Source organism: Carettochelys insculpta, chromosome 1 (assembly GCF_033958435.1).
Source record: "Carettochelys insculpta isolate YL-2023 chromosome 1, ASM3395843v1, whole genome shotgun sequence".
In the NCBI taxonomy this organism is placed as follows: domain Eukaryota; kingdom Metazoa; phylum Chordata; order Testudines; family Carettochelyidae; genus Carettochelys; species Carettochelys insculpta.
The window spans coordinates 225,722,469-225,742,641 of NC_134137.1; the positions used below are offsets into that span (position 1 = coordinate 225,722,469).

General features: G+C 46.4%; 1 protein-coding gene across 9 annotated transcripts in view; it reads right to left on the reverse strand.

Moving 5' to 3' along the window:
• Nucleotides 1-15,608, reverse strand: part of B4GALT4 (beta-1,4-galactosyltransferase 4) — a 63,892-nt gene extending 48,284 nt beyond the window's left edge. For 2 of the 9 annotated variants that reach the window (XM_075000399.1, XM_075000444.1), the window contains exons 1-3: nt 13,846-14,176; nt 13,259-13,369; nt 1,516-1,651 (exon numbers count right to left, since the gene is read on the reverse strand). The gene's annotated coding sequence lies outside the window, so the exon portion shown is untranslated. The other 7 variants (XM_075000427.1, XM_075000463.1, XM_075000406.1 and 4 more) reach the window with 5 other exon arrangements.
• Between the last annotated feature and the right edge of the window lie 4,565 nt (nt 15,609-20,173).

Here is a 20,173-nt window from a genome sequence, read left to right on the forward strand (position 1 = left end):
ATGTCTGGTCACATGGACCAAAAAACCATGCTGTTGTTTAGGACAAAAAGCAAAGAGCACCATGATACCCAACTGAAACTGCCTGGGACAACACAAGGAAGTAAAATAATTATCCAAATCTTAATTTAGCCAAAAGAGTTAAGTCAATGGCTTTATAAACAGCACTGTTGAATTCTGACAACAATGTGTGTCAGACGTCAGACCTTCCTTTTTCAAGACAGATAAATAAATATCAGACTGTGTGTTGGAAACCACATCTCTATATGAAATTACAACCAATCCTACCAAATCAAACACGTTCATTTGCACAGCATCAGGTATGATGCACACCAGGGTGTAACCAAATAGAGCTCCTTTGCAGAAAACTTCTCTCCTCATTATCCAGCCCAAGCATTCAGCTATGTGTGGTCAGTTTCCCAGGTCCTGCAAGGCCGGGGAGGGCGCACCAGTGGGTTGCCATCTCCCCAGCTGCTGGCAAGAACCAGGAAACTGACCAGCCCTGGTGGAGTGGACAGTTTCCCAGCTCCTTCAAGCCCAGGGAAAATGCGAACCAGGCTGGTGCTGCTCCCTGCCTTCCCCCAGCGATGTCAGCTGTCTGCCTGCCTGGCTTCCCACAGCTGGGGGAGCCTGGCAAGCAGACAGCTACAGAGTGGCTCTGAGTTGTGCTTAACTCAGTTTAATGCAAATTCAGTGCAACTCAAAGTCACACATTTCAAGGGCAAATTCTAGACTCTGACCCTGATCTTTGCTGCACAATCAAGCCTCAGCCTCGTAACCCCTGCCAGTTTCATGTCTTGCATGACAGCATGCTGACAACTCTCCCCGAAGATGAGCTCCACGCTGTACAGGGGATGCCCTATACATACCGCTCAATGGAAATACACCAGTTTCATGGAAAGAAGGCCTTCCAATCTAAAGAAGGAGTAATAACCGGCCAATACTGAAAAATGCACTTGGTATCCACATGCTGTTGCAGGGACCCAAGTACAAAAGAATTCTCGAAACCGTGTGTTTATCAGAATTGTGGAGTTTACGATTCAACATCTGCAGTTTAACCGAATCCCCAAAGTAGAAATGGGATTACTGCCGAGGGCAACACAGAGAAACAAAATAGCATTTTGATCCACACCTTCCAAGAGCAAAGTGATCTCTTCTCATTCAACTCAGGAGAAATATCAACTAACAGTGTCTGCTTATCACGCAGGACAATCCAAGCTCCTGAGTTCTGTAAATGCTTATTCCAGCCCCTTCTCACAGACTTTCCAGGTAATACATTTTTAAAGCTTGCCATTCAGCTAACCCTAATTTGTGTCACTGCTTTAGGACACTTCCCCACACACAGGGCTTAAATTTCCTCTTCATCTGTTCCTAAAGAAAATCTTTTCAAACCAACCCTTTCAATCTGCACCCAGGAGCACTGAATTCACTGGCTCTTAAGCTTCCACCAACTCCTTCCTTCCTGCTTCTTTTTATCATTTCAAGCCACAAGGAAGAAAGCACACAAAATCTACTTACTGCTGCCGCCGCCCCTCAAGTCACTCTGTGCAGAGTTATGGAGATTCCTCTGTGAATGGCAGACACTTCTCAGCCTTGAAACCCCACAAAGAGACCTTTGTTGCCTCGCACATGCCAAGAACAAGTCAGCTCAACACTGCAGGGACCATTGGAAAAAAAATAACGTCAACACTTCCAGCCTTTTTCCACTCAACAGGCCACTCCCTCACCCCTGCTTACACGCTCCTCCTCCCCTGCCTTTCTTTCTGAGTGTGCAGAGAGCTTCTCTGGATCTCCCAAAGCACATAGCAGTCTATCCCCATGTTATTCACACATATTCAGGAGGGCAGCATTCCAAAGGCACTACCACAACACAAATAATCAACAATAATGGTAGTAAGATAATGAATTATGAAGAATTAAGAGCCTCATAAAGACAAGATTTTCATCTGAGCCCCTATAACCTTATGGATTATTCAGGTATAGCTTCTATCATCCTCACCTAGGCTGTTTCTACACAGGCCACTTCCTTCGGAAGTGGCATGCTAATACACAGAGCGAAAGATGCTAATGAGCCGTGGATGCAAATTCCCCATGCCTCATTAGCATAGTGTCATGTGATTTGGAGTCCAGAAGACCGCTCTTCTGGACTCCAAAACGCCACGTAGAAGCGCAGCCCTGGGGGACTTCCGGAAGGAAGTCCTCCTTCTGGAGGCCCCTGCTTCCCATAAAGTTTTGGGAACAAGGGGCCTCTGGAAGAAGGACTTCATTCCAGAAGCTGCCCCGCCCCCAGGGCCAGGCTTCTACACGGTGTTTTGGAGTCCAGAACAGCGGTCTTCTGGACTCCAAATCACATGACGTTATGCTAATGAGGTGTGGGGAATTTGCATCCAAGCCTTATTAGCATCTTTTGCGCCGTGTATTAGCATGCCACTCCTGAAGGAAGCGGCCTGTGTAGAAATAGCCCTAGATTAATCTGTCTAGCACTTTCTTCTAAGCCCTCCTCCCCAGTCACACCTCTCCATCACACTGTCACTACTATATCCTGAGAAGTGCACTTCTTACACCTCAGTAACAACTAGTCAAACTCAGTCAGTGGCACATCATCAGTTTTGTGCTCTCCATACTTCCCTTAAGGTGCACCCCACCAGCACTGGCAAATGCAGTGAGATATAGGGCTTGTCCACACAAACAAATTTTCAGCCAATGGGGATGTGAAGCTACTCCATATTAGCTGTTGCCCCATACTTCAGGAGGATGCGAGGCCTTGATGGCACGGGCCACTGGTAGCACCACTGGCCCCAGGCATCACTCAGGAGAGGAGACATCTGGGCTTTGGGAGAAGGGATGGAATGGAGCTTGAAGAGGTGGCAGAGGGGCAAGGGTTGGGAAAAGGCATGGAGCAGGTGCAGGGCGGAGCAGGGAAAGGAAGAGGAAGGACAGAGGCTTGGGGGTGTTGTCGGGGCAGCACTGATCTGTATGTCTAAAAACATGTTACGCTCTTCCCCTCCTGTCTTTTACTAAATGCCTGGGATATGGCTCTCCCTCCACCCTCTCTTGAAATGTGTATTGGGGTGAATGGGCTGGTGGATTCTCCATCCCTAGGGCTGTTTCTACACAATTTTTGGAAAGAAGGGGCCTTCCAGAAGCCCACCAGGGCTGCGCTTCTACACAGCGTTTTAGAGTCCGGAAGAATGGTCTTCCGGACTCCAAATCACGTGACGTTATGCTAATGAGGCATGGGGAATTTGGATCCATGCCTCATAAGCATCTTTTGCTCCATGTATTAGCATAAAGTGGCCTGTGTAGGAACAGCCTAGAGGTTTTTAAGTCCTGGCTGGGATGACTTAGTGGGGGTTGATCCTGCTTGAAGCAGGGGGCTGGACTAGATGACCTCCTGAGGTCCCTTCCAGCCCTGTGGTTCTGTGTGTCTGAGCAGCTGGGAGATCAGCAGAGCTTCCAGGTAGACAGAGAGTCTGGGATCCTGATTAGGCAGCTATCACATGCGATCCTGACCTCAGTGACTTTTTATTGTTTGATAGCTATTGCAGCATCAAACTTGAATTCCCTTTGTTAATGTACTCAGTTATTTTGATGGAGATGGGTTTACTATGTTCCCATTTATTATTATTGTAATGATTGTATTATTTTCTCAGTTATGCTTGCAATGATTTCATTGTTTGGCCAATTATGATTACGATGATTTGCGTTTATGTTTGTTATCCGAGCTTAGTTCAATTGTAATGATTTTAGTTAGTTCATCTTGTTATAATTGTTTGGCTTCTTTTAACAGACCACCTGTGCCACACAATGACAACTATGTAATGATCATAGATCAAGGGGCAGAGTGTTGTAGGAACAGCAGTGATCTTTATGTCTAAAAAGCTTGCTGCACCTTCCCTCTCTCCTGTCTCTCACTGAATGCCTGGGACATGGCTCTCCCTCCACCGTCTTCTGGAGTGCGTGTGGGGATGAACGGGCTGTCTAAGTAGCTGGGAGATCAGCAACGCTCCCAGGCAGACACAGAGTCGGGGACCCTGATCAGGCAGCTATCACAAGCTCACGGCACGGATACTGACCAGCGTGGATAGCGCACCTCAGGAGCCATCTATCGCATCTAGCCATCATGACTGCTCACAGTTCTTCTGATTTGAGTTCTCAGGGTAGCAAAAGAGCTCCAGCATGGAGCCACAATGAGATCTTGGATCTCATCTGTGTGTGTGCTTAAGAACCAGCGATGAGCAGACTGCGAGTCAGCAAGTGAAATAAGAACATTTATGAGAAGATTTAATGGGACATGATCGAGAATGGTTATGCCCAGGACGCTCAGCAATGCTGAGTCAAAATAAGGGAGCTCAGGCAGAACTATCAAAAAGCGAGAGAAGTCTTTGGAGATGATCCAGATTGCCCATTGGCGTGTTGCCACTATGACACCATTCTTGGGAGGGACCCAACCACACCTCCCAAGGTTAACAGAGATTTTTCAGGAGACCATCCTCAGAGCTCCAGTGGGAGCCAAGGGTGGAGCAGGAGGCCGATGTAGATGAGGACGCTGACGTTCAGCAGGCACCCAACGGAGCTGATCCTGCCAGCGTGGAGCTCTTCACCACCCTTGACTCAGTCCCCTCATCAACACCTGATGCTCCGGGGTGCAGCAATGATGCAGAGTGCTCTTCTGGTGTGTATTTTTTTAGAATGCTACAAGCGGGTTGCAGCTGGGTTGGGGTATAGACTTACTTCTGTGAAACATATTTTTTAAACTGCTACAAGCAGGCTGTGGCTCTGGCGTGGCAGATCTATACCCCTTAAAACAACTTGTTAGCATATCTGGGGATGGAGTCCTTATCCATTTTGAAGATCTCCACAAAGGTCTCAGCCAGGTACTCTTATTTTTTGCACAAGGCTTTTGGCGAGGCTGATTTATTACAGCTTCCACAACAGTACACCTTACCACGCTAGGCAACCAGTGAGTAACCTGGCATCATGACACCACATAGCATTCCAGCAAGTTTTCCAGCCCTGGTGCACACAGTATAAGCATATTTTCTTTATCACTGTCTGTTATTTTTAGAAGGCTTAAATCTCTTTTGACAACCTAGAAGCAGCATGGGAAGCATCTGGGTTTTTCACACTGCTCCCTGGCCATTTCAATCTCCCAGGACCGCCCTGACGCACCACTTGGCTGGCAGACTGACTGTCTCCCCTCTCCACGCAGCTGGCAGGCTCACCGGGCCTTTTCCCCTTCCACCATACAGCTTTAAAAAAAATTGGCTTTCCCTGCTTTAAATGGCTTTACCCCTGCATAGGATTTATGAAGTGCTACCAAGAAAGTTTTTTTTCCCCTGCTTGTCAGTTTACAGGGAAGACTGCCCCAAGCCTGCCATGTGTCTGGTGGGCTCGAACCCTCCCCCCACACCACATGGCTGCCAGGCAGTGCGGACCCTGACCCCCGCCATCCTTGAGAAAACGAGATCTTAGTTATCCAGACCATGTCACTGCAGATATTGTCTGGATAACTGATAGTTTTGTTCTGCATAGGCTGATTCGTGGTTATTCTTAAGAAGCCAAAAGCGGCCTTGGAAAACAAAAGTTGCAGTGACTGCCAAACAGAAACCTATGCGTAAGGGCTTTGTGTCACACTTAAAAACTGCATCTAAATGTTGACCTTCGCTGTCTTCAACAGGCAATGTGAGTAGGGGAGACAAGGACTCTGCCATAAGGCAAAAGAAAAGATCCAAACAGCACTTCATCCTGCAGCAACTTGAAAAAGCAGACTGGCAGTGAGCCAAAGCTGACACAGAAGGTGGACCCCGCAGTGTCAGCAAACCAGGCTCCAGTGCAGGAACAAGGACTCAGGAGAACTCCAAATGGCTGTCAGGGAGCAAACCAAGATCCTACAGTCCACACTGGAGTCCCAGACAGACACCTGCCACAGGACTCATTATGCAGCCTTCATACTCTGTTGCCCAGTCTCCCCTCAGCACGGACTACCCCCAGAGTCCCCAAACACGCAAAGAAGGGCGCAGACAGACAATCTCTTGCCCCATGCCCAGGACCTCTCCACACTGCAAAAGGCTCACATTCCACCAAATGTGATGCCAGGATTCCCTTCTCTTTCCCTACCTACCCCTGAACCCTCCCACTTCTAAATAAAAAGATTGGCTTTGTGAAAGCCACAGTGTCATTTATTGGTTCACATGGGGTGGGGTGCAGATGGAGGTGCTTTCATAAATGTCAAGCACAAATCATTGTGGGGGCTTAGGGGTGGTATCATAACAGTTAAATGCAGCAGATTCATATGACTGGTTGGCTGGCTGCTCATTCATAAAGTTATTTTTCAAAGCCTCCCTGATTGCTGTTGCTGCTGCTGCGTGTGACTTGCTGAATGCCCTTGTGTCCAGCTGTGCATGAGGACTGCCCAGGTGGCATGACATTTTCCCTGTTCGATTTGCAAATGTTATGGAGAATACAGCATGCTGCAACCACGGTGGGAATGTTAGTTTAACAAAGAGCCAAAAGGGTCAGAAGGCACCCAAATCTGGCTTTTAAAAACGGAATAAAGCACATTCCACTGCCATTCTGCACTTGCTCAGCCTCTAGTTGACACACTCCTTCCTGTGGTCCAGGATGTCTATATGGCTCCATGAGTGAAAAGAACAGAGAGTAAGCAGGGTCACCCAGTAACACTATGGGCATATCCACATTGCCCATCTTGATTTTTTGGTCTGCAAAGAAAGTCCCATCTGGAGCTTTCTGTACAGATCGGAAATTTCTGAAGAGGTGCATGTTGTACACCCTTCACGACTATTCAACACAGATGTCAGTGAAATGACCTTTCTGATCCACCAATGCCTGCAACATCATGAAGAAGTACTCCTTGTGGTTTATGTACTCTGAGGCCAGGTGGTCCAGTCCAACTTAGATAAGGCAATGGAAACGTGCCATGTCAACTTTCTGGACATTTGCGGACACATCTTTGACTTCATAAAATCTAGCAATAAAAAGGTGATTTCAATAAATTTGACTTAATTTTGTAGCGTAGATGTAGGCTCAGTATAACTACATTGCTTGGAGGTGTCAAAAATCCACAATCTCAACAAGGCAATTCAAAAATGGACATGGGGGGAGAGTAGAGCTGTAACTAGCTAATTTTGCACCTGAGGCAAGAATATAAAATTGTGCCTCCCTCATGTTTATATATTCATAGTAGTTATTTCAAAGAAAAGGGGAAATATATTAATAAAATAATAACACTACATTCACTACAGTTAGTCACAGCTGTGGTGGTGGAAAGACACATCCCCAAACTGCTCCCCCTGCTTAAACCCCACAATCAGGGGCATGGGGAGGCACACTTGGGCTGCAGGGGGCTAGGGGAGTCACACTCAGCAGCTGGGAGTCACACTCAGGCTGGAGGGAGCTAGGGAAGGCACAGGGACCCCCACAGCTGGAAGCTGGATGCGGGGCAGAGCCCCAGCCTGAAGCGCTAGCTGCAGGAACCCCATCTCATGCAGAGGGTGGAAGCCAGGGAACTAATTAGTTCTGCCCTCCCTCCTTCTCAGACTCAGGCCCCCACCTCACCTGAGCTGGGCACTGCTCCTTAGGTATGCAGTTCTCTGCCCTGCAGCTGAAATGTTTCTAACCATAATTGATTGGGCTTAACTGCCTGACAGCTGTTAATCCAATTAAGAAGTTGAGAATCACTTCAGGGGGTGCAAATGGCTTCTTAAAGTCACCTGTGGAGCTGCCCAGCCCAGCTGGTCACCCTTTCGAAATGTAATTGCAACTCATGTTTGGGTCCCAACCCATAGGTTGGGAAACCCTGATTTAGACAATCCTACAGTGATTATACCCAAGATTCCTGATTTAAGAAACTGCATGACTAGAACTTGGACCATGGGGGTTCTGGCCCACTGATGCCTCCACTTCATCACTAGAAGCTTAGGCTGTGTCCTTGGCAGGACCTCACACATCTAGGCTCAGCAGGAAGCATTGCCCCCAAAGAACCTGACTGGCAGCCCCTCAGAGCCCACAGGTGGGCTGACACCACTATATAAAACCACAAAACAATGAAGGTGAGCTCTCTGAACAACCTCCCAGCTTCTGCTCCCATGCTACCAATCTATCTGAGATTCCAGCTTCCAGACCCTCATTCCTCCTTGGCCTCACTACTCAATTGCTGTCCACACCATGGTGCCGACCCCAATTTCCTGTTAACCTGACCCTCCTACCACCTGACTCTTGGTCTGCCCTGTCTCTGACTGAGCTAGGCAGCCTTGTCAATTTCATGGGTCAGGGAGCTGTGAAACTGATAAGGGGGATTAGAGGCTGTCCAGCTCTCCAGGGAAGCAGGAGCTTTCTTGTTAACTTCCTGGGTCCTGCTGTGAAACTGACAAGACTGCTAATGTAAGGGACACAGTGTCTACACAGATACTGCATCATCCTAACTACAGTAAACTCTTTTTCAACCACTATTCAACCAACCGATACTCTCAAATAACTAGCACTGCCACCAAGTGCTATCCCAGCGCCTACGCTGGGGGCTGCTGAGCACCAGGGTGTGGTGGGACGGGTGGCCAGAGCATAGGCAGGCAGCCCCCACACCCCCACCGCATGGCAGCACAGCCAGCACCTGAGCCACAAGGGGCTACTGAGATGCAGCAAGACCCTCCCCACTGCCCCTACCCCCTGCACAGAAGAGTCCTGAGCTGCTGGGAGTCCCAGCAGGGAGTGTGGTGGGACGGGTGGCCAGAGCCAACACCACGTACTCCACGCCCCCATGCACAGCAGCACGGCTAGAGCCTGACCTGCTGAACCCCAGCAGGGAGTGTGGAGTGGGCTGCATAGGCACTCTGGGGACCGGGCTGCCAAGGGCTTTGAGGAGGGGAGCGCTGCTGTAGTGCATTCCCACTGTCAGAACGGGTGGCAATGGATCCCTGTCCATTAAACGTAATATTTTCATACCTGGCAGCCTCCCGGTCCCATGGCTGCTAGACATGAAAGAGTTTACTGTATGCGAATATATGCCTTACACCTGTTTTAGAGGTGGACATATTGGTGTAGTAGGAAAACTTACACTGGTGGGAAGAAGTGCCAGTAGCATAGACATAATTAGGTTGACATAAGCTGCCTTATACTGAAACAACGGCGTAGTGCAGACCAGCCCACAATACAGCAGAGAAAAGTTCCACGTTGTTCTAGAATTACCGTATATTTAGTAGTCTGGAGAGTGTAAATAACACAGAAGCTCAACCACCACCCACCAAGCGTAGGAACTGACTGCTAGGAGACACTTGTATGTCAGTTCCTGAAATAAGCAGTAATTATCTGTTCTAGCTTCAACGACCTTCTGTACTCTTCTATTTTTCTTACATTTTAGTTTAGTAGCAGAAGGAGTGACCTTCCTTAAGCAGGATGTTGAAAGTGATACATAGGGCTCAACAAGGCAAAAGGTAGCTCAGGTTTCTGTTGAACTGATAGTGTTACTTTGGAAAGATGAAAATAGGCAATACATTTCTTGGCAACAGCAGATTGGTTTGATTTTACGTAGAACACAACTGGAATCTCTTAGGCTACAGCTACACTGTGACCTAAACTCAAAACAAGACATACAATATGCACTGTGCAAAATGGGTGTCCTACTTCAAGTTTATTTCAAAATAGGCTATTTCAGCATTTACAGCACCAAATGTCAAAATACAGCGCTATTTTGAGGCATCCCTTACTCCTCATGCAATGAGGTGTACAGGGATGACAAAATAGCATGCTCGTTATTTCAAAAAATATTTTGAAATACCAGAAGCATTTTGTAGACACAGAGCATCCTGAAATTGTTCTGAAGTACAGACATAGCCATAGAGAGGAAATTTATAAGTTAAAAGAAAAAATACCAATGTGCCCCAGATCAGAAACCCCTTCTGCACCAGAACTGCCCCCTGTCCCTGCACCCCAAACTGCTACCCCACCCCAGAGCTCCTTTCTACACCAAAACTCCTCCTATACTCCACACCCTCTCCTACATCCCATACCCTGCCCCAGCCCACAGACCCCCACTGCACCAAACTCCCTTCCAAAAGCCACTTTATTTCATCACCTGCCTTGTTTATTTAAGTTTGAATTTGTCACTTGTTTATCTTTGTGTATGAGTACAAGCAACTTTGACCAAAAATATTTCAAGAGGCACATCACACACAAAGACAAAGTCAGAAACAAAAACAAAAGCTTCTCTCTTTTGAAAATTTCCCAGCCCCTGACTTAAGCACATGATTTATTTTTACCATTTAACTAGTAAGACCATGATACTATGCAGGAGTAAAGTTATGTACTTGCTTGATCAGGGTCTAATTAATTAGCTAATGCTATGCAGTGTGGATTCCGTGCAGAGAGGTCTACCGTTGACATGGTCTTCTCTCTAAGGCAGCTGCAGGAGAAGTGCAGGGAGCAGAGAAAGCCACTCTACATAGCCTTCATCGACTTGACCAAGGCTTTTGACTTGGTCAGCAGGGATGGTCTGTTCAAACTGCTCCACAAGATAGGCTGTCCTCCACGGTTACTCAAGATGATCCAGTCGTTCCACGAAAACATGAGAGGAACCATCCAATATGACGGCGCATTATCGGATGCTTTCAGAATCAGGAGCGGCGTCAAACAAGGATGCGTGCTTGCTCCAACATTGTTCGGGATCTTCTTCGCACTCCTCCTGAAGCATGCCTTTGGATCTTCAACAGAGGGCATCTTGCTGCACACAAGATCTGATGGGAAACTGTTTAACCTTGCAAGGTTGAGAGCTAAGACTAAGGTGCAAGAAGTCCTCATCAGAGACATGCTGTTCACAGACGATGCTGCTGTAGTGTCACACACAGAAGACCAGCTTCGAAAACTGCTGGATCGGTTCTCCAAAGCGTGCAAGGACTTTGGGGTTACCATCAGCCTAAAGACGACAAATGTACTTGGTCAAGATGCTGCTGAATCCCCATCAATCAGCATTGACAACTATACGTTAGAGGTCGTCCACGAGTTCGTTTACCTCGGGTCCACCATCACTGACACCCTGTCGTTGGACACTGAGATAAATAGGAGGATCGGAAAAGCGGCCACAACTCTGTCCAGACTCAGCAAGAGAGTGTGGAATAACAACAAGCTGTACACTCACACCAAAATGCAAGTCTACAGAGCCTGCATCCTCAGCACCCTCCTTTATGGCAGCGAGACTTGGACCCTGTATGCCCGCCAGGAAAAGAGGCTGAACGTCTTCCACTTGCACTGCCTCAGGCACATCCTTGGAATATCATGGAAGGACAGAGTTACCAACACAGCCATCCTCGAGCAAGCTGGAATCCCAACCATGCACACCCTCCTCAGGCAGCGTCGGCTCCGCTGGCTTGGCCACGTCCACAGGATGAACGATGGAAGGATTCCAAAAGACATCATGTATGGTGAGCTAGTCTCTGGCAAAAGACCCCCCGGATGCCCCCAGTTGTGTTACAAAGATGTCTGCAAGACAGACCTCAGAGAGGTAGACATCGAGCTGGACAACTGGGAAGAACTAGCAGACGACCGCAGCAGATGGAGGCAGGGGTTACACGAGGGCCTTCAGAAGGGCGAGTTGAAGATCAGACAGCTAGCAGAGCAGAAGCGAGCGCACAGAAAGCACAATAAGGACTTGCCAGACACCCACTACATCTGCAAGAGATGCAGCAAGGACTGTCACTCTCATGCAGGTCTTCATAGTCACAATAGACGGTGTAAATGAAGTCTTAAATTGAAACTTTAAAGGGCGCGATCCATAGTCTGTGCAGACTGAAGGATGCCTACTACTATGGTTGAATTCAGTGGGAATTCACAAGGGTCAGCCTAGACTTATCCAACCACCAAGGCTGTAGAGCAGAGACTTCACTCCCCCTTATTAGCGGCTCGGTTTCTCATAATTGCAATACCTAGTATGTTCTCTCTGTAAGAATTGTGTAGTCCACGGATTTCTTAACATGGAAGCCGAGCATTTAAAAAGGGCTTGAAAGGAGACCCTAGCAATTATAGACCAGTAAGTCTAACGTCAGTACCGGGCAAATTAGTAGAAACAATAGTAAAGAATAAAATTGTCAGACATGTAGAGGAACATGATTTGTTGAGCAAAAGTCAACATAGTTTCTGTAAAGGGAAGTCATGTCTTACTAATCTATTAGGGTTCTTTGAAGGGGTTAACAAGCATGCGGACAGGAGGGATCCAGTAGACATAGTATACTTAGATTTCCAGAAAGCCTTTGACACGGTCCCTCACCAAAGGCTCTTATGTAAATTAGGTGGTCATGGGATAGGAGGAAAGATCCTTTCATGGATTAGGAACTGGTTAAAAAACAGAAAACAAAGGGTAGGAATAAATGGTAAATTTTCACAATGGAAGGGGGTAACTAGTGGTGTTCCCCAAGGGTCAGTCCTGGGACCAATCTTGTTCAACTTATTCATCAATGATCTAGAGAATGGGGTAAAGAAAAGATCCAAACAGCACTTCATCCTGCAGAATGGGGTAAGCAGTGAGGTGGCAAAGTTTGCAGATGACACCAAACTGCACATGTGGTCTCCTCACCTCCAAAAAGATATATTGGCCTTAGAAAAGGTTCAGAAAAGGGCAACTAAAATGATTAAGGGTTTGGAACGGGTCCCATATGAGGAGAGGCTAGAGAGACTGGGACTTTTCAGTCTAGAAAAGAAGAGACTGAGGGGCAATATGATACAGGTATATAAAATCATGAATGGTGTGGAGAAAGTGAATGCAGAAAAGTTATTTATTTGTTCCCATAATATAAGAACTAGAGGACACCAAATGAAATTAATGGGTAGCAGATTCAAAACTAATAAAAGAAAGTTTTTCTTCACACAGTCAACTTGTGGAACCCCTTACCAGAGGACGCTGTGAAGGCCAGGACTCTAACAGAGTTTAAAAAAGAGCTCGATAAATATTTGGAGGTTAGGTCCATAGATGGCTATTAGCAAGGGGTAAGGTATGGTGCCTAGCCTTTTGTTGAAGGCAGGAGATGGATGGCAGGAGACTAATCGCTTGATCATTGTCTTTGGTTCACCTCCTCTGGGGCACGCGGCATTAGCTATTGTCAGCAGACAGGATACTGGGCTAGATGGACCTTTGGTCTGACCTAGTATGGCCATTCTTATGTTCTTATGTTCATTCAAACGTTATCACTATTAAACAAGCTCCCATACTATTTTGCTAATAACCTAAGAGTAGAACAATTTTAAAGGATACACTCACTTGTTATTCTTTATGTTGTTGCTTTTCTTTTTTCTGCGATTCTCACAAGACAAGGACATATCAGTGAAGGCCATGTTGCTTCTGCCTACAGGCAGTTTCCACTTCCCATTGCTGCAACATACGAGATGTCCTTATTTATATACTGCTGTGGATTATTTACCTATCTCTACGAGAAGTCTTCAAATCGAATCAACATTTATAAGGTGATACTCAGACTGCAACTCACTGAGCCATAAGTATTTCTTCAATGCATCTCCTGGTGTCTCTTTCCATGGCTCTTTTGGGTAATACTTAAGTCTAATCTGGCTACTGAAGCACTGAGGTCTGAGTATTAACCAATTCATACTAGTCTGGGGTTTTAAGGTCTGTCCAGTTTGAGTTGACGGCAGTATCCTCTAAGTGCACGCACACCTTTTTCTTTCCCGAAGTTAGACCGGGAAGCCACCGCCCTCCAACTACCCTTACCTCACCCCAAAGGCCTGATGAGACAGGCAAAGCCCCACCAATCCACCGCGGGGGCGGAACCCGGCCAAGGACCCAAACGCACCCCCGCCCCAAGCCACCTCCGCACTCCCAAACCCCGGCACCTCCATGTTTTCTCGCCGGAAACCCAGGGGGACGCAAAGCGGCTTCAGAGGGAGGGAAACCACCGTAGCTTCCCGGACGCAGGCGGCCGGTTCGGGGTCCCCACGTGGGCAGCTGCACGGAGGGGTACAGCGCCTCGCACTGTGAGGCTGGGAGGAGCCATTGCCGGGGGCGGGGCTGTATGCCGGGCGCCCCGCCCTGGGCTCCGGCCCGCTACTCAGCTCGCGGCGGGAGGGGTTGGCCGCCCGTGGGAGCCGGGTCACGAGCTGTGACGGGCCCAGTCCCCAGCCGGGCCGCTTCTGGGAAGCAGCGGAGCTGTGCCACCCCGGCCCCCAGCGCTCCTCACCCGCTTCCGCCGCGGTGCGGGTTCCAGCCCACATCCCTCCCCGCCGACCATAGAGACGGGGGGGGAGGGGGTAGAGCGGCCGCCGACCACCACGGAAACCCCGGCGGAGGGATAGAGCGACCCCCGACACGCGCGCGGCGCGGCGCGGCGCGGCGCTGCGCTCCCCAACCCCCCACACTGCCTTGTGTCGTAGAAACCCCCGGCCCGCATGCGCCGCCGCAGTCCCGCCCGGGCCCAGAAGGCGTCAAGGCCCGTGTCCTGCCCGCCTCCACCGGAGCTACCTCGGGTGTCCATCCCGGTGCCGGAGGGCCATGCTCACAAACACCGTACGGAGCCAACCGGATGGCGACGTCCTCCTCCGAGCCACGTGGCGCCCCCTCCGGGAGGGAGGGAAGCGCGGCGACAAGGAGCCCGAGCGTCTCCCTCAAGGTATCCAGCGGGTCTCAATAATTTAGCCACCTGATTCAGTCAGACAGTAGTTGATGGCAATCGAGAGCCCTCCCGTTATCGCTGTGAAGTAACCGGCCAGTTGGCCATGTTTTCCGGGGTACCCCTGTTGCACCCCGGCACTCAACCCAAGCAGTAAAAAATAGTTTACTAAAACGATTGTCCTTTTCTGACCATAGTTAAATAAGGCTCCAACATAGCAAAAGTTTATCCATGTGTGTAACTTATTCGTGTGTGTCCCGTTGGGTGGCTTTTTGCAGTACTGGGATCTAAAAAGAAAGACATTAATTCGCAAAGGTATTAATTATGTTTTGCAGTTTATCTAATGCTTTTGTCCCTGCTGAATTTGTTGTATTGTTTCATGTCTAAATATTGCTATCTTGGCTGGTTATCTCAGGTTTCCTGTTATAAAAACATTTTATAACTCTGAACTGTAAATTGATGTAGTACAAATATGGTCAATATCTGAATGCTAATAAGGCTTTTGTTTTTCTTGGCTGCTGTCCTAGATCTTAAGTGTGTGTAAAACTGAAGGTGGGAGGGATTGAACCTGGGACCTTAGAGGTTAAAGCTATGCATCTCTGCCATATGAGCTAAAAACTAGCCATCTCTTGGCTAAATCTGTAAAGCAGATTTCACGCTCCGTTGTCAGTAGTCTCAGTGCTTTTGGGCTACACGTGTTTCTATGATTGCCACGTATGTAGAAAATATTTATTGCGTTAGCTATGAATGCTGGAGACCTCAATGGTGTTTTTCCACTGTGTGTACATTTTACTAATTAAAAGTTATAAAGTCTTATTTAGAACATTGCCCTCAAAATGAGAGCATTTAAAATGCTTTAAAATGTTAAGAACAATGTAATGTGTTGTTTACCGGATGTTTTTAAAATGTAAGAAACCATAGAACTAAATAAAAAGCAGTCAAGTAGCACTTTAAAGACAAGCAAAATAGTTTATTAGGTGAGCTTTCATGGGACAGACCCACTTTTTCAGACCAGAACAGACTCAATATTTAAGACACAGAGAACCAAAAATAGTAAGCAAGGAGGACAAATCAGGAAAAGATAATCAAGGTGAGCAAATCAGAGAGTGGAGGGGTGGTGGGGGGAAGATCAAGAATTAGATTGAGTCAAGTATGCAGACGAGCCCCTATAGTGACTCAGAAAGTTTCCATCACGATTTAAACCATGTGCTAATGTTCCGAGTTTGAATATAAATGTCAGTTCGTCCACTTCTCTTTCTAAAACGGGGCAATAATGTCTCTTCATTAACACACATACCTTGAGGTCATTGACAGAATGCCCCATTCCATTAAAATGTTGACTAACTGGTTTGTGGATCTGTAGTGTTTTGATGCCCGTTGACCCTTTGTCTAAGGGAGTTAGAAGTCTGTCCAATATACAAAGCATCTGGGCATTGTTGGCACATGGTGGCATATATGATGTTAGTAGAGGAGCATGAGAAAGTGCCCATGATTCTGTGAGTAGCCATCATGTGCCAACAATGCCCAGAAGCTTTGTATATTGGACAGACTTCTAACTCCCTTAGACAAAGGGTCAACGGGCATCAAAACACTACAGATCCACAAACCAGTTAGTCAACATTTTAATGGAATGGGGCATTCTGTCAATGACCTCAAGGTATGTGTGTTAATGAAGAGACATTATCGCTCCGTTTTAGAAAGAGAAGTGGACGAACTGACACTTATATTCAAATTTGGAACATTAACACATGGTTTAAATCGTGATGGAAACTTTCTGAGTCACTATAGGGGCTTGTCTGCATACTTGACTCAATCCACTCTCTGATTTGCTCACCTTGATTTCTTTTTCTGATTTGTCCTCCTTGCTTACTGTTTTTGGTTCTCTGTGTCTTAAATATTGAGTCTGTTCTGGTCTGGATATGGTCTGAAGAAGTGGGTCTGTCCCACGAAAGCTCACCTAATAAACTATTTTGCTAGTCTTTAAAGTGCTACTTGTCTGCTTTTTGTTTTGATAGTGTATAGACTAGCACGGCTTCCTCTCTGTTACCATAGAACTAAATGTTTTGCTTCCAAAACATCAGTGTTTGCTAAAGAGAAACTCCTCTTTTTGTTTTAATCAAGGAAAGATTGTTTATGTAAGCATACATTAATAAAGGCTAAACAAACGAGTTTTATTTGTGTATGTGTGATTTTATTGACACTTTTTTAATTTCCAAGTTGTTTAATTTATTTCCAAGTTTATTTCCAAGTTGTGGAATTGATATCATTTTTTAGCACTTTAAGAATGAAGAATTTTCAAAATCACATTTACTTTTACCATGTTAATTAAGATTGCTACTATTTGGACTTTTCCCAGCACAGTCACTCAAACTAGTTCTTTCTGTTTCTCTTGTACAGTGTTGCTGCCATGTTTGGGTTCCCAAAATTGCAGAGAAATAATTCACATTCCAAAAAGCTGATTCTATTTATATTTTTAAACTTGTAAATGCACTTATGCACTTCCACTGTTATAAACCCTTCCACTTAACCATTCTTCCACCACATCCACACCCTAACCCCTATATTTGGGAGCATGTGTCACTTGCCAATATTCCTTTAAACAAATATATTTTCTTGGAGACAAATCCTGAACTCCTTATTTAGACAAAACTCGGGTTGAATTAGGAACTGAGTAGACGCACAGAAAAACCCACAAGGATTGCCTCAGGCAAGATGAAAACGTAGTATGGTGTAACTGAGGCCTTGTCTCCACAACTAGTGGATCAATGCACTAGCGATTGATCCACCAGCCATTGATTTATCACATATAGTGTAGACATGATAAATTGACCTCCAAGCTTGCTCCTGTTGACACCCATCCTCCACCAAAATGAGACCTCAGTGGCAGAGGAGCCCCTGTCAACCTTACTGCACACTAGATGCTGCAGTAGATATTTTGACTTCAGCTATTTGTGTAGCTGAAGTAGATTGGTGGAGATGAGTAGACACAGCCGTAGTCTCCTTTCTGAGCACAAGCCTTAGGTCAGATTATCCATACTAAACCCATGTCAGACAGAATCCAACTGTCTCTGTTCTCACCTTTATAAATAAGTCTGTCCAGGATTAGATTTTTTTCCATCCACGCTAAATCCCCTGTTATAGTGGATTACAAGAACAGGAACATTGGATCTGAACAAAAACCTTGGATTCAACCACTCCCAGACTTGGAGGAAATTTAGATCATGGTCTCAACCTGCAATTGCAGTCTAGATCCATCTCTGTGGGTGAATTGCCACATGGGAATGTAAGGTAGCACCTATGGTTTTTTCCAACCATTCGTGTAACTCAGGTTATTCAGACAGTAAAATCATAATTAATAGTAGCTAGTATTTGAACAAGGTCATGGAACATGTGTTTAGCAATAAGAACCACTGATTTCAGCGATCGCACTGTTTCCTGTAAACTTAGTAAAAACTGTTTCAAGGGAATGCAACTTTACAAAAACTTTGCATTCTGTAGAAGGACATATGACACATAATACATGGAGTTATGTCACTCCATTGTATTGATGAAGTGGTTTATTTTACATAGTAGGAAGCAAAGGGTGGACCAAAGAAGAGTCTGATCACCTTCTTCCTTTGTGAATCATAACTGCTTGTAACTGTGTGCTGATTTGCCTAACGAAGATGCACAGAATGGCTGTGGGGTCTCAGATTCCTGGATGGAAGTCTGAGCCAAAGACATAAAAAAAGTGGTGGAATATCTTCGTAAGTAAGGACCTGGGACTTGTAGCAGCTGACAGATCTTACCATCAAAGGGATATGAAGCAAGCAAGCAATCGTAAGTGGTGAGACAGCAGTTCAGGAGTGAGTCGTGAAGAGATATTTGATGAATGATTGAACTGATTAGCTTTAAATCTCCTTAGAACCTGAGCTAGTTGATGGAAAGCAACAAGGGAGTTGCTTCAGACTTTTAAGGGGCAGAATGGAACAAAGCATGGCACACAGAGAAACAAGATGAAAGTATTGGAAAGCAGGAGAGTGACTAGGAATCAGGAGAAATGCAGGCAGACCGAGTTGGACAAACAGAATCTGCTCTGTAAAGATGAGGAGTCTGAATTTTCTATAGTGTTATTTTGTGGGTTGTTGACCATTATTGAGCACAGTGGTATGGCCACTCATAACTCCACATCTACATTTTAGGGGGATCCATGTGACTGTCCCTTAGGTAAGCCTGTGGCTCAGTAATGGTGGGGCCTTTGCCAAGTGCCCCTCAGTGCTCTGCTGTGTCTACGGTTCATAGATGTGTGTAGGCCATCTGTGAAGTGCTCCTCCTCCTGCTGTGGAGCCCTCAACTGGAACATGAGCTGAACAGATTTGCACCAGGCAGTAGCCCCAGTTGAGAACAAGTGAAATGCAGTAATATCATCAGTCAGGCACAGTTCAGTGGACAGGATCCCATCAAGGGAGTGTCAGTGCTGATGGTCTCATCGCTCCAGTATGTTCCGTCAGAGCCAGTCCCTGCACCTCAGTGTCACTTTCCCCAGCCAGTTTCCTCTTTCCCACCCAGGCTCTGTTGCTGTCAGAGGTGACTTCAAGCTAAAGGATTCAGATTCTGATCTGATTTCAACCTCTTGTCCCAAAGATTGGGCAATGTTAGGATCTGCGGTTCGTTCAGACCCATCCCTAGTTGATACAGTGATAATGAGAGAGAAGAGTTATGGGATACATCAGAAAAGCAGGTGCTATCCCACTAGAGAAGTGCAGTGGATTGCTGGAATGTACTTAAGAGGGTTAGTCTGGGAAGCTGCCCATTGCCTGGCTGCCCTGAGTTTGCTCCCTCTGCCTGTGAGTATGGGGGAAAGAAAAAAGCGATTCCCAGGTCTCCTGAGTACTCACTGAATAATGGCCCAATTATAAACTCCAGAGATTGGGCTGAGATGCTACTTTCAGAACCAGATGTCACACAAACCAATGCCATGAAGTGTCTGCATTCTGGGTTTTGGTTTGATTTTCACTGATCTTTGAAGTTCTCATCTCCCTTGTTCAGATTCCAAACCTCCCCACGTTTGGGGTTGATATGGGATTCAGAAAATTGGTTCAAGCCCCACTGTACGTGCACAGTTCAATATAGGCTGAAATTAGGCAACCTGAGAGAAAAGGAAATGCGGGTGATGATTAAGAGCTTCATCCAAAGACGCAGTTAAGTCAATCAACATGTTTCCATAAAATTCAATAGCTTCTAACTCAGGCCCTAAAAGTACAAAATCTATTTAATGTGTTGGAGGGGGAAGGCCTAAGAGACGAAGGAACTTGAAGAGCATCAGTTAATCCACTACAGAACAGTATAATGAGAGGGTAAGAAATATTCATAGCCTCATATGGGGTTAGAAAACGGAGAAATAGACCAAAGTCAGGGAGAGAAACATTCAGCTGAGACATTAAGGGAAGTGTAGTAGCAGTAAAAGCAATTGATTACTGTCTTAAAATGGCATGGGAAGGTACACCAGTGCTGTGTTAAAGAACAGGTGAAATAACGCTTTAGCACAACAGAGGAGTGGGAGACTGTAGGAGTCC